The sequence below is a fragment of the Lissotriton helveticus genome, chromosome 2_1 (genome assembly GCF_964261635.1).
Source record: "Lissotriton helveticus chromosome 2_1, aLisHel1.1, whole genome shotgun sequence".
In the NCBI taxonomy this organism is placed as follows: Eukaryota; Metazoa; Chordata; class Amphibia; order Caudata; family Salamandridae; genus Lissotriton; species Lissotriton helveticus.
The window spans coordinates 938671355-938685085 of NC_136059.1; positions in this window are offsets into that span (position 1 = coordinate 938671355).

Below are 13731 nucleotides of genomic sequence, written 5' to 3' on the forward strand. Positions count from 1 at the left end.
ATATGTGTGAAATGTGGTGTGTGGAATGTGGTGTGTGGAATGTGTGTGGAATGTGGTGTGTGTCGAATGTGGTGTGTGTGGAATGTGGTGTGTGTGGAATGTGGTGTGTGGAATGTGGTGTGTGGAATGTGGTGTGTGGAATGTGGTGTGTGTGTGGAATGTGTATGGAATGTGGTGTGTGGAATGTGTGTAGAATGTGGTGCGTGGAATGTGGAATGTGTGTGGAATGTGGTGTGTGGAATGTGGTGTGTGGAATGTGGTGTGGAATGTGGTGTGTGGAATGTGTGTTGAATGTGGTGTATGTGGAATGTGGTGTGTGGAATGTGTGTGGAATGTTGTGTGTGGAATGTGGTGTGTGAAATGTGGTGTGTGTGGAATGTGGTGTGTGGAATGTGGTGTGTGTGGTGTGTGTGGAATGTGGTGTGTGTGGAATGTGGTGTGTGGAATGTGTGTGGAATGTGTGTGGAATGTGGTGTGTGGAATGTGTGTGGAATGTGTGTAGAATGTGTGTGTGAAATGGGGTGTGTGTGGAATGTGGTGTGTGGAATGTGGTGTGGAATGTGGTGTGTGGAATGTGGTGTGTGGAATGTGTGTGGAATTTGTGTGGAATGTGGTATGTGGAATGTGTGTGTGGAATGTGTGTGAAATGTGTGTGTGGAATGTGTGTGGAATGTGGTGTGTGGAATGTGTGTGGAATGTGGTTTGTGGAATGTGTGTGGAATGTGGTGTGTAGAATGTGTGTGGAATGTAGAATGTGGTGTGTGTGTGGTGTGTGTGGAATGTGGTGTGTGGAATGTGGTGTGTGTGTGGAATGTGTGTGGAATGTGGTGTGTGGAATGTGTGTAGAATGTGGTGTGTGGAATGTGTGTGGAATGTGGAATGTGTGTGGAATGTGTGTGGAATGTGGTGTGTGGAATGTGTGTGGAATGTGGTGTGTGGAATGTGGTGTGTGGAATGTGTGTGGAATGTGTGTGGAATGTGTGTGGAATGTGTGTGGAATGTGTGTGGAATGTGGTGTGTGGAATGTGTGTGGAATGTGGTGTGTGGAATGTGGAGTGTGGAATGTGTGTGGAATGGGTGTGGAATGTGGTGTGTGTAATGTGTGTGGAATGTGTGTGGAATGTGATATGTGGAATGTGGTGTGTGTGTGTGTGTGGAATGTGTGTGGAATGTGTGTGGAATGTGGTATGTGGAATGTGCAATGTGGTGTGTGGAATGTGGAATGTGTGTGGAATGTGGAGTGTGGAATGTGTGTAGAATGTGCTGTGTGGAATGTGGTGTGTGGAATGTGGTGTGTGGAATGTGGTGTGTGGAATGTGGTGTGTGAAATGTTGTGTGTGGAATGTGGAATGTGGTGTGGGGAATGTGGAATGTGGTGTGTGGAATGTGGAATGTATGTGGAATGTGGAACGTGTGTGGAATGTGGAATGTTTGTGGAATGTGTGTGGAATGTGGAATGTGTGTGAAATGTGGAATGTGTGTCGAATGTGTGTGGAATGTGGTGCCTGGAACGGGGTATGTGGAATGGGGTGTGTGGAAGGGGGTGTTTGGAATGGGGGTGTGTGGAATGTGCATGGAATGTGTGTGGAATGTGTGTGGAATGTGGTGTGTGGAATGGGGTGTGTGGAATGTGTGTGGAATGTGGAATGTGTGGAATGTGGAGTGTGTGTGGAATGTGTGTTGAATGTGGTGTGTGGAATGTGGTGTGGAATGTGTGTGGAATGTGTGTGGAATGTGTGTGGAATGGGGTGTATGGAATGGGGTGTGTGGAATGGGGTGTGTGGAATGTGTGTGGAATGTGTGTGGAATGTGGTGTGTGGAATGTGGTGTGTGGAATGTGGTGTGTGGAATGTGTGTGGAATGTGGTGTGTGGAATGTGGTGTTTGTGTGGAATGTGGTGTGTGGAATGTGTGTAGAGTGTGGTGTGTGGAATGTGTGTGGAATGTGGTGTGTGGAATGTGTGTGGAATGTGTGTGGAATGTGGTGTGTGGAATGATTGTGGAATGTGTGTGGAATGTGGTGTGTGTAATGTGTGTGTAATATGTGTGGAATGTGTGTGGAATGTAATATGTGGAATGTGGTGTGTGTGTGTGTGTGGAATGTGTGTGGAATGTGGTATGTGGAATGTGCAATGTGGTGTATGGAATGTGGAATGTGTGTGGAATGTGGAATGTGTGTAGAATGTGGTGTGTGGAATGTGGTGTGTGGAATGTGGTGTGTGGAATGTGGTGTGTGAAATGTGGTGTGTGGAATGTGGAATGTGGTGTGGGGAATGTGGAATGTGGTGTGTGGATGTGGAATGTATGTGGAATGTGGTATGAGGAATGTGGAATGTGGAATGTGTGTGGAATGTGGAATGTTTGTGGAATGTGTGTGAAATGTTGAATGTGTGTGAAATGTGGAATGTGTGTCGAATGTGTGTGGAATGTGGTGTCTGGAATGGGGTATGTGGAATGGGGTGTGTGGAATGGGGTGTTTGGAATGGGGTGTGTGGAATGTGTGTGGAATGTGTGTGGAATGTGGTGTGTGGAATGGGGTGTGTGGAATGTGTGTGGAATGTGGAATGTGTGGAATGTGGTATGTGTGTGGAATGTGGTGTGTGGAACGTGTGTAGAATGTGGTGTGTGTGGAATGTGTGTGGAATGTGGTGTGTGGAATATGGTATGTGGAATGTGGTGTGTGGAATGTGGAGTGTGGAATGTGTGTGGAATGGGTGTGTAATGTGGTGTGTGTAATGTGTGTGGAATGTGTGTGGAATGTGATATGTGGAATGTGGTGTGTGTGTGTGTGTGGAATGTGTGTGGAATGTGTGTGGAATGTGGTATGTGGAATGTGCAATGTGGTGTGTGGAATGTGGAATGTGTGTGGAATGTGGAGTGTGGAATGTGTGTAGAATGTGCTGTGTGGAATGTGGTGTGTGGAATGTGGTGTGTGGAATGTTGTGTGTGGAATGTGGTGTGTGAAATGTTGTGTGTGGAATGTGGAATGTGGTGTGGGGAATGTGGAATGTGGTGTGTGGAATGTGGAATGTATGTGGAATGTGGAATGTGGAATGTGTGTGGAATGTGGAATGTTTGTGGAATGTGTGTGGAATGTGGAATGTGTGTGAAATGTGGAATGTGTGTCGAATGTGTGTGGAATGTGGTGTGTGGAATGTGTGTGGAATGTGTGTGGAATGTGGTGTGTGGAATGATTGTGGAATGTGTGTGGAATGTGGTGTGTGTAATGTGTGTGTAATATGTGTGGAATGTGTGTGGAATGTGGTGTGGGATGTGGTGTGTGGAATGTGGTGTGTGGTGTGTGGAATGTGGTGTGTGAAATGTGGTGTGTGGAATGTGGTGTGTGGAATGTGTGTAGAATATGTGTGGAATGTGTATGGAATGTGTGTGGAATGTGTGTGGAATGTGTGTGGAATGTGCGTGAAATGTGTGTGGAATGTGGTGTGTGGAATGTGTGTGGGATGTGTGTGGAATGTGGTGTGTGTGGAATGTGGTGTGTGGAATGTGTGTGGAATATGTGTGAAATGTGGTGTGTGGAATGTGGTGTGTGGAATGTGTGTGGAATGTGGTGTGTGTCGAATGTGGTGTGTGTGGAATGTGGTGTGTGTGGAATGTGGTGTGTGGAATGTGGTGTGTGGAATGTGGTGTGTGGAATGTGGTGTGTGTGTGGAATGTGTATGGAATGTGGTGTGTGGAATGTGTGTAGAATGTGGTGCGTGGAATGTGGAATGTGTGTGGAATGTGGTGTGTGGAATGTGGTGTGTGGAATGTGGTGTGGAATGTGGTGTGTGGAATGTGTGTTGAATGTGGTGTATGTGGAATGTGGTGTGTGGAATGTGTGTGGAATGTTGTGTGTGGAATGTGGTGTGTGAAATGTGGTGTGTGTGGAATGTGGTGTGTGGAATGTGGTGTGTGTGTGGTGTGTGTGGAATGTGGTGTGTGTGGAATGTGGTGTGTGGAATGTGTGTGGAATGTGTGTGGAATGTGGTGTGTGGAATGTGTGTGGAATGTGTGTAGAATGTGTGTGTGAAATGGGGTGTGTGTGGAATGTGGTGTGTGGAATGTGGTGTGGAATGTGGTGTGTGGAATGTGGTGTGTGGAATGTGTGTGGAATTTGTGTGGAATGTGGTATGTGGAATGTGTGTGTGGAATGTGTGTGAAATGTGTGTGTGGAATGTGTGTGGAATGTGGTGTGTGGAATGTGTGTGGAATGTGGTTTGTGGAATGTGTGTGGAATGTGGTGTGTAGAATGTGTGTGGAATGTAGAATGTGGTGTGTGTGTGGTGTGTGTGGAATGTGGTGTGTGGAATGTGGTGTGTGTGTGGAATGTGTGTGGAATGTGGTGTGTGGAATGTGTGTAGAATGTGGTGTGTGGAATGTGTGTGGAATGTGGAATGTGTGTGGAATGTGTGTGGAATGTGGTGTGTGGAATGTGTGTGGAATGTGGTGTGTGGAATGTGGTGTGTGGAATGTGTGTGGAATGTGTGTGGAATGTGTGTGGAATGTGTGTGGAATGTGTGTGGAATGTGGTGTGTGGAATGTGTGTGGAATGTGGTGTGTGGAATGTGGAGTGTGGAATGTGTGTGGAATGGGTGTGGAATGTGGTGTGTGTAATGTGTGTGGAATGTGTGTGGAATGTGATATGTGGAATGTGGTGTGTGTGTGTGTGTGGAATGTGTGTGGAATGTGTGTGGAATGTGGTATGTGGAATGTGCAATGTGGTGTGTGGAATGTGGAATGTGTGTGGAATGTGGAGTGTGGAATGTGTGTAGAATGTGCTGTGTGGAATGTGGTGTGTGGAATGTGGTGTGTGGAATGTGGTGTGTGGAATGTGGTGTGTGAAATGTTGTGTGTGGAATGTGGAATGTGGTGTGGGGAATGTGGAATGTGGTGTGTGGAATGTGGAATGTATGTGGAATGTGGAACGTGTGTGGAATGTGGAATGTTTGTGGAATGTGTGTGGAATGTGGAATGTGTGTGAAATGTGGAATGTGTGTCGAATGTGTGTGGAATGTGGTGCCTGGAACGGGGTATGTGGAATGGGGTGTGTGGAAGGGGGTGTTTGGAATGGGGGTGTGTGGAATGTGCATGGAATGTGTGTGGAATGTGTGTGGAATGTGGTGTGTGGAATGGGGTGTGTGGAATGTGTGTGGAATGTGGAATGTGTGGAATGTGGAGTGTGTGTGGAATGTGTGTTGAATGTGGTGTGTGGAATGTGGTGTGGAATGTGTGTGGAATGTGTGTGGAATGTGTGTGGAATGGGGTGTATGGAATGGGGTGTGTGGAATGGGGTGTGTGGAATGTGTGTGGAATGTGTGTGGAATGTGGTGTGTGGAATGTGGTGTGTGGAATGTGGTGTGTGGAATGTGTGTGGAATGTGGTGTGTGGAATGTGGTGTTTGTGTGGAATGTGGTGTGTGGAATGTGTGTAGAGTGTGGTGTGTGGAATGTGTGTGGAATGTGGTGTGTGGAATGTGTGTGGAATGTGTGTGGAATGTGGTGTGTGGAATGATTGTGGAATGTGTGTGGAATGTGGTGTGTGTAATGTGTGTGTAATATGTGTGGAATGTGTGTGGAATGTAATATGTGGAATGTGGTGTGTGTGTGTGTGTGGAATGTGTGTGGAATGTGGTATGTGGAATGTGCAATGTGGTGTATGGAATGTGGAATGTGTGTGGAATGTGGAATGTGTGTAGAATGTGGTGTGTGGAATGTGGTGTGTGGAATGTGGTGTGTGGAATGTGGTGTGTGAAATGTGGTGTGTGGAATGTGGAATGTGGTGTGGGGAATGTGGAATGTGGTGTGTGGAATGTGGAATGTATGTGGAATGTGGTATGAGGAATGTGGAATGTGGAATGTGTGTGGAATGTGGAATGTTTGTGGAATGTGTGTGAAATGTTGAATGTGTGTGAAATGTGGAATGTGTGTCGAATGTGTGTGGAATGTGGTGTCTGGAATGGGGTATGTGGAATGGGGTGTGTGGAATGGGGTGTTTGGAATGGGGTGTGTGGAATGTGTGTGGAATGTGTGTGGAATGTGGTGTGTGGAATGGGGTGTGTGGAATGTGTGTGGAATGTGGAATGTGTGGAATGTGGTATGTGTGTGGAATGTGGTGTGTGGAACGTGTGTAGAATGTGGTGTGTGGAATGTGTGTGGAATGTGGTGTGTGGAATATGGTATGTGGAATGTGGTGTGTGGAATGTGGAGTGTGGAATGTGTGTGGAATGGGTGTGTAATGTGGTGTGTGTAATGTGTGTGGAATGTGTGTGGAATGTGATATGTGGAATGTGGTGTGTGTGTGTGTGTGGAATGTGTGTGGAATGTGTGTGGAATGTGGTATGTGGAATGTGCAATGTGGTGTGTGGAATGTGGAATGTGTGTGGAATGTGGAGTGTGGAATGTGTGTAGAATGTGCTGTGTGGAATGTGGTGTGTGGAATGTGGTGTGTGGAATGTTGTGTGTGGAATGTGGTGTGTGAAATGTTGTGTGTGGAATGTGGAATGTGGTGTGGGGAATGTGGAATGTGGTGTGTGGAATGTGGAATGTATGTGGAATGTGGAATGTGGAATGTGTGTGGAATGTGGAATGTTTGTGGAATGTGTGTGGAATGTGGAATGTGTGTGAAATGTGGAATGTGTGTCGAATGTGTGTGGAATGTGGTGTCTGGAACGGGGTATGTGGAATGGGGTGTGTGGAATGGGGTGTTTGGAATGGGGGGGTGTGGAATGTGCATGGAATGTGTGTGGAATGTGTGTGGAATGTGGTGTGTGGAATGGGGTGTGTGGAATGTGTGTGGAATGTGGAATGTGTGGAATGTGGAGTGTGTGTGGAATGTGGTGTGTGGAATGTGTGTGGAATGTGGTGTGTGGAACGTGGTGTGGAATGTGTGTGGAATGTGTGTGGAATGGGGTGTGTGGAATGGGGTGTGTGGAATGGGGTGTGTGGAATGTGTGTGGAATGTGTGTGGAATGTGGTGTGTGGAATGTGGTGTGTGGAATGTGGTGTGTGGAATGTGTGTGGAATGTGGTGTGTGGAATGTGGTGTGTGTGTGGAATGTGGTGTGTGGAATGTGTGTAGAATGTGGTGTGTGGAATGTGTGTGGAATGTGTGTGGAATGTGGTGTGTGGAATGTGTGTGGAATGTGTGTGGAATGTGGTGTGTGGAATGTGTGTGGAATGTGTGTGGAATGTGGTGTGTGTAATGTGTGTGTAATGTGTGTGGAATGTGTGTGGAATGTAATATGTGGAATGTGGTGTGTGTGTGTGTGTGGAATGTGTGTGGAATGTGTGTGGAATGTGGTATGTGGAATGTGGAATGTGGTGTATGGAATGTGGAATGTGTGTGGAATGTGGAGTGTGGAATGTGTGTAGAATGTGCTGTGTGGAATGTGGTGTGTGGAATGTGGTGTGTGGAATGGGGTGTGTGAAATGTGGTGTGTGGGGAATGTGGAATGTGGTGTGTGGAATGTGGAATGTATGTGGAATGTGGTATGAGGAATGTGGAATGTGGAATGTGTGTGGAATGTGGAATGTTTGTGGAATGTGTGTGGAATGTGGAATGTGTGTGAAATGTGGAATGTGTGTCGAATGTGTGTGGAATGTGGTGTCTGGAATGGGGTATGTGGAATGGGGTGTGTGGAATGTGGTGTTTGGAATGGGGTGTGTGGAATGTGTGTGGAATGTGGTGTGTGGAATGGGGTGTGTGAAATGTGTGTGGAATGTGGAATGTGTGGAATGTGGAGTGTGTGTGTGTGGAATGTGGAGTGTGTGTGTGTGTGGAATGTGGAATGTGTGTGGAATGTGGTGTGTGGAATGTGTGTGGAATGTGGTGTGTGGAATGTGGTGTGGAATGTGTGTGGAATGTGTGTGGAATGTGTGTGGAATGGGCTGTGTGGAATGTGTGTTGAATGTGGTGTATGTGGAATGTGGTGTGTGGAATGTGTGTGGAATGTTGTGTGTTGAATGTGGTGTATGTGGAATGTGTGTGGAATGTGTGTGGAATGTGGTGTGTGGAATGTGTGTGGAATGTGGTGTGTGGAATGTGGTGTGTGGAATGTGTGTGGAATGTGTGTGGAATGTGTGTGGAATGTGTGTGGAATGTGGTGTGTGGAATGTGTGTGGAATGTGGTGTGTGGAATGTGGAGTGTGGAATGTGTGTGGAATGGGTGTGGAATGTGGTGTGTGTAATGTGTGTGGAATGTGTGTGGAATGTGATATGTGGAATGTGGTGTGTGTGTGTGTGTGGAATGTGTGTGGAATGTGTGTGGAATGTGGTATGTGGAATGTGCAATGTGGTGTGTGGAATGTGGAATGTGTGTGGAATGTGGAGTGTGGAATGTGTGTAGAATGTGCTGTGTGGAATGTGGTGTGTGGAATGTGGTGTGTGGAATGTGGTGTGTGGAATGTGGTGTGTGAAATGTTGTGTGTGGAATGTGGAATGTGGTGTGGGGAATGTGGAATGTGGTGTGTGGAATGTGGAATGTATGTGGAATGTGGAACGTGTGTGGAATGTGGAATGTTTGTGGAATGTGTGTGGAATGTGGAATGTGTGTGAAATGTGGAATGTGTGTCGAATGTGTGTGGAATGTGGTGTCTGGAACGGGGTATGTGGAATGGGGTGTGTGGAAGGGGGTGTTTGGAATGGGGGTGTGTGGAATGTGCATGGAATGTGTGTGGAATGTGTGTGGAATGTGGTGTGTGGAATGGGGTGTGTGGAATGTGTGTGGAATGTGGAATGTGTGGAATGTGGAGTGTGTGTGGAATGTGTGTTGAATGTGGTGTGTGGAATGTGGTGTGGAATGTGTGTGGAATGTGTGTGGAATGTGTGTGGAATGGGGTGTATGGAATGGGGTGTGTGGAATGGGGTGTGTGGAATGTGTGTGGAATGTGTGTGGAATGTGGTGTGTGGAATGTGGTGTGTGGAATGTGGTGTGTGGAATGTGTGTGGAATGTGGTGTTTGGAATGTGGTGTTTGTGTGGAATGTGGTGTGTGGAATGTGTGTAGAGTGTGGTGTGTGGAATGTGTGTGGAATGTGGTGTGTGGAATGTGTGTGGAATGTGGTGTGTGGAATGATTGTGGAATGTGTGTGGAATGTGGTGTGTGTAATGTGTGTGTAATGTGTGTGGAATGTGTGTGGAATGTAATATGTGGAATGTGGTGTGTGTGTGTGTGTGGAATGTGTGTGGAATGTGGTATGTGGAATGTGCAATGTGGTGTATGGAATGTGGAATGTGTGTGGAATGTGGAATGTGTGTAGAATGTGGTGTGTGGAATGTGGTGTGTGGAATGTGGTGTGTGGAATGTGGTGTGTGAAATGTGGTGTGTGGAATGTGGAATGTGGTGTGGGGAATGTGGAATGTGGTGTGTGGAATGTGGAATGTATGTGGAATGTGGTATGAGGAATGTGGAATGTGGAATGTGTGTGGAATGTGGAATGTTTGTGGAATGTGTGTGGAATGTTGAATGTGTGTGAAATGTGGAATGTGTGTCGAATGTGTGTGGAATGTGGTGTCTGGAATGGGGTATGTGGAATGGGGTGTGTGGAATGGGGTGTTTGGAATGGGGTGTGTGGAATGTGTGTGGAATGTGTGTGGAATGTGGTGTGTGGAATGGGGTGTGTGGAATGTGTGTGGAATGTGGAATGTGTGGAATGTGGTATGTGTGTGGAATGTGGTGTGTGGAACGTGTGTAGAATGTGGTGTGTGGAATGTGTGTGGAATGTGGTGTGTGGAATATGGTATGTGGAATGTGGTGTGTGGAATGTGGTGTGTGGAATGTGGAGTGTGGAATGTGTGTGGAATGGGTGTGTAATGTGGTGTGTGTAATGTGTGTGGAATGTGTGTGGAATGTGATATGTGGAATGTGGTGTGTGTGTGTGTGTGGAATGTGTGTGGAATGTGTGTGGAATGTGGTATGTGGAATGTGCAATGTGGTGTGTGGAATGTGGAATGTGTGTGGAATGTGGAGTGTGGAATGTGTGTAGAATGTGCTGTGTGGAATGTGGTGTGTGGAATGTGGTGTGTGGAATGTGGTGTGTGGAATGTGGTGTGTGAAATGTTGTGTGTGGAATGTGGAATGTGGTGTGGGGAATGTGGAATGTGGTGTGTGGAATGTGGAATGTATGTGGAATGTGGAATGTGGAATGTGTGTGGAATGTGGAATGTTTGTGGAATGTGTGTGGAATGTGGAATGTGTGTGAAATGTGGAATGTGTGTCGAATGTGTGTGGAATGTGGTGTCTGGAACGGGGTATGTGGAATGGGGTGTGTGGAATGGGGTGTTTGGAATGGGGGGGTGTGGAATGTGCATGGAATGTGTGTGGAATGTGTGTGGAATGTGGTGTGTGGAATGGGGTGTGTGGAATGTGTGTGGAATGTGGAATGTGTGGAATGTGGAGTGTGTGTGGAATGTGGTGTGTGGAATGTGTGTGGAATGTGGTGTGTGGAACGTGGTGTGGAATGTGTGTGGAATGTGTGTGGAATGGGGTGTGTGGAATGGGGTGTGTGGAATGGGGTGTGTGGAATGTGTGTGGAATGTGTGTGGAATGTGGTGTGTGGAATGTGGTGTGTGGAATGTGGTGTGTGGAATGTGTGTGGAATGTGGTGTGTGGAATGTGGTGTGTGTGTGGAATGTGGTGTGTGGAATGTGTGTAGAATGTGGTGTGTGGAATGTGTGTGGAATGTGTGTGGAATGTGGTGTGTGGAATGTGTGTGGAATGTGTGTGGAATGTGGTGTGTGGAATGTGTGTGGAATGTGTGTGGAATGTGGTGTGTGTAATGTGTGTGTAATGTGTGTGGAATGTGTGTGGAATGTAATATGTGGAATGTGGTGTGTGTGTGTGGAATGTGTGTGGAATGTGTGTGGAATGTGGTATGTGGAATGTGCAATGTGGTGTATGGAATGTGGAATGTGTGTGGAATGTGGAGTGTGGAATGTGTGTAGAATGTGCTGTGTGGAATGTGGTGTGTGGAATGTGGTGTGTGGAATGTGGTGTGTGAAATGTGGTGTGTGGGGAATGTGGAATGTGGTGTGTGGAATGTGGAATGTATGTGGAATGTGGTATGAGGAATGTGGAATGTGGAATGTGTGTGGAATGTGGAATGTTTGTGGAATGTGTGTGGAATGTGGAATGTGTGTGAAATGTGGAATGTGTGTCGAATGTGTGTGGAATGTGGTGTCTGGAATGGGGTATGTGGAATGGGGTGTGTGGAATGTGGTGTTTGGAATGGGGTGTGTGGAATGTGTGTGGAATGTGTGTGGAATGTGGTGTGTGGAATGGGGTGTGTGAAATGTGTGTGGAATGTGGAATGTGTGGAATGTGGAGTGTGTGTGTGTGGAATGTGGAGTGTGTGTGTGTGTGTGGAATGTGGAATGTGTGTGGAATGTGGTGTGTGGAATGTGTGTGGAATGTGGTGTGTGGAATGTGGTGTGGAATGTGTGTGGAATGTGTGTGGAATGTGTGTGGAATGGGCTGTGTGGAATGTGTGTTGAATGTGGTGTATGTGGAATGTGGTGTGTGGAATGTGTGTGGAATGTTGTGTGTGGAATGTGGTGTGTGGAATGTGTGAAATGTGGTGTGTGTGGAATGTGGTGTGTGGAATGTGGTGTGTGTGTGGTGTGTGGAATGTGGTGTGTGTGTGGAATGTGGTGTGTGGAATGTGTGTGGAATGTGGTGTGTGGAATGTGTGTGGAATGTGGTGTGTGGAATAAGTGTGTGAAATGTGGTGTGTGTGGAATGTGGTGTGGAATGTGGTGTGTGGAATGTGTGTGGAATGTGGTGTGTGTGGAATGTGGTGTGTGGAATGTGTGTGGAATGTGTGTGGAATGTGGTGTGTGGAATGTGTGTGTGGAATGTGTCTGAAATGTGTGTGTGTGGAATGTGTGTGGAATATGGTGTGTGGAATGTGTGTGGAATGTGGTTTGTGGAATGTGTGTGGAATGTGGTGTGTGGTGTGTAGAATGTGTGTGGAATGTAGAATGTGGTGTGTGTGTTGTGTGTGGAATGTGGTGTGTTAAATGTGGTGTGTGTGTGGAATGTGTGTGGAATGTGGTGTGTGGAATGTGTGTAGAATGTGGTGTGTGGAATGTGTGTGGAATGTGTGTGGAATGTGTGTGGAATGTGGTGTGTGGAATGTGGTGTGTGGAATGTGGTGTGTGGGATGTGTGTGGAATGTGGTGTGTGTGGAATGTGGTGTGTGGAATGTGTGTGGAATGTGGTGTGTGGAATGTGTGTGGAATGCGGTGTGTGTGGAATGTAGTGTGTGGAATGTGGTGTGTGGAATGTGGTGTGTGTGTGTGGAATGTTTGTGGAATATGGTGTGTGGAATGTGTGTAGAATGTGGTGTGTGGAATGAGGAATGTGTGTAGAATCTGGTGTGTGGTGTGTGGAATGTGTGTGGAATGTGGTGTGGAATGTGGTGTGTGGAATGTGTGTGGAATGTGGTGTGTGGAATGTGTGTGGAATGTGGTGTGTGTGGAATGTGGTGTGTGGAATGTGTGTGGAATGTTGTGTGTGGAATGTGGTGTGTGGAATGTGTGAAATGTGGTGTGTGTGGAATGTGGTGTGTGCGGAATGTGGTGTGTGGAATGTGGTGTGTGGAATGTGCAATGTGGTGTGTGGAATGTGGAATGTGTGTGGAATGTGGAGTGTGGAATGTGTGTAGAATGTGCTGTGTGGAATGTGGTGTGTGGAATGTGGTGTGTGGAATGTGGTGTGTGGAATGTGGTGTGTGAAATGTTGTGTGTGGAATGTGGAATGTGGTGTGGGGAATGTGGAATGTGGTGTGTGGAATGTGGAATGTATGTGGAATGTGGAACGTGTGTGGAATGTGGAATGTTTGTGGAATGTGTGTGGAATGTGGAATGTGTGTGAAATGTGGAATGTGTGTCGAATGTGTGTGGAATGTGGTGTCTGGAACGGGGTATGTGGAATGGGGTGTGTGGAGGGGGTGTTTGGAATGGGGGTGTGTGGAATGTGCATGGAATGTGTGTGGAATGTGTGTGGAATGTGGTGTGTGGAATGGGGTGTGTGGAATGTGTGTGGAATGTGGAATGTGTGGAATGTGGAGTGTGTGTGGAATGTGTGTTGAATGTGGTGTGTGGAATGTGGTGTGGAATGTGTGTGGAATGTGTGTGGAATGTGTGTGGAATGGGGTGTATGGAATGGGGTGTGTGGAATGGGGTGTGTGGAATGTGTGTGGAATGTGTGTGGAATGTGGTGTGTGGAATGTGGTGTGTGGAATGTGGTGTGTGGAATGTGTGTGGAATGTGGTGTGTGGAATGTGGTGTTTGTGTGGAATGTGGTGTGTGGAATGTGTGTAGAGTGTGGTGTGTGGAATGTGTGTGGAATGTGGTGTGTGGAATGTGTGTGGAATGTGGTGTGTGGAATGATTGTGGAATGTGTGTGGAATGTGGTGTGTGTAATGTGTGTGTAATGTGTGTGGAATGTGTGTGGAATGTAATATGTGGAATGTGGTGTGTGTGTGTGTGTGGAATGTGTGTGGAATGTGGTATGTGGAATGTGCAATGTGGTGTATGGAATGTGGAATGTGTGTGGAATGTGGAATGTGTGTAGAATGTGGTGTGTGGAATGTGGTGTGTGGAATGTGGTGTGTGGAATGTGGTGTGTGAAATGTGGTGTGTGGAATGTGGAATGTGGTGTGGGGAATGTGGAATGTGGTGTGTGGAATGTGGAATGTATGTGGAATGTGGTATGAGGAATGTGGAATGTGGAAT